A 1,231-nucleotide genomic window follows, 5' to 3' on the forward strand; every position below is an offset into this window, starting at 1 on the left:
AATTATTCCCAAACCTGGCTATACTGAAGGGTAACCAAGGAACTCAAAATTAGAGTCTGGTCTAATGAGTTTTACAATGTGGACAGCTCATCATCATATATATGAAAAAATTCATGTTGATGTTGTTAAGTACTATAGAATCAGCCCCACCTCATAGTCACCCTGTATAGGGTTTCCAAGGAGTGGTTGGTGAGTTTGAACTGCCAACCTTGTGGGTCAAACCAACCTTTAACACTATTAAGAATCACTGATAAAAGCACATTAAAGAATACATTATATATGTTGTATAATTTTAATTTGTTTTACATTTTTAAGTGTTGTTGTTGTTTAAGTGTTAGGTCTAATTAATACATATAGTTTAATAAATGTACAAATTAGTACAGTGTTAGTTCATATTATCCTTGGTTCTTTTCATTTTTATGTTTTCCTAAAATTTAAATAATTTTGCACCTACCAATTGAAAAGAGGAAATGAGTTGTCATCAGGGAATGGAAGTAAGGCGAATTCTACTCCCCCAGAAAAGAAAGGATTAATTTGGAAAGCTCTTAAGTGGTTGAAATTGACTTTTAGAGCTACCAGAGTCCTATTTGTTTTCGATTGTAAATAAGCTCATTGATGTGATAAGGACAATCCTTCCTAAATACTTTGGTTGGGAAATACATTAAAGCATTTTATTATGTCAATGGAGAATGGAAACAAAGGGAAAAGCCAACTGAACACCAGACATATCCATGAAATGGTTTAACGCTGATACAAATGACAAGACATCCAGTGAAAACTACAAACTGAGTGTTTCATAAAAGTAAACTATAGCCTAATAATTGGTGGGTTCTTGTCACACTAATGCCATCTCAGATATCAGCATATATTGTATGGTTTTGTACATTTATCAAAAACAATGTTAACAAAATATGATGTACATTACGACCAAGGGAGAGGGTATATACTTTCAAATATTTTTATATGCAACCCAAATACTTATTTAGCTTTGTTTTAATATTTTATTGTAACTTGAGTGAAGGTTTACAGAGAAAATTCATTTTCTGGTCAACAGTTCAAACACATTTTGTTTCATGACTTTGTCTGTAGTACCCATAATGCAACAACCTTCTTTCCACTTCCTTCCTATGTATAATAGTTTTCATTGCTCATTATTTACTCACCACTTCTGTCTTCTGAGATTTATCCCTAGGTAAATGCTGTCCTTTCAATTCCCTAAGGTTGATTGTTC

The sequence above is a fragment of the Chrysochloris asiatica genome, unplaced genomic scaffold, assembly GCF_000296735.1.
Source record: "Chrysochloris asiatica unplaced genomic scaffold, ChrAsi1.0 scaffold00726, whole genome shotgun sequence".
Taxonomy (NCBI): Eukaryota; Metazoa; Chordata; class Mammalia; order Afrosoricida; family Chrysochloridae; genus Chrysochloris; species Chrysochloris asiatica.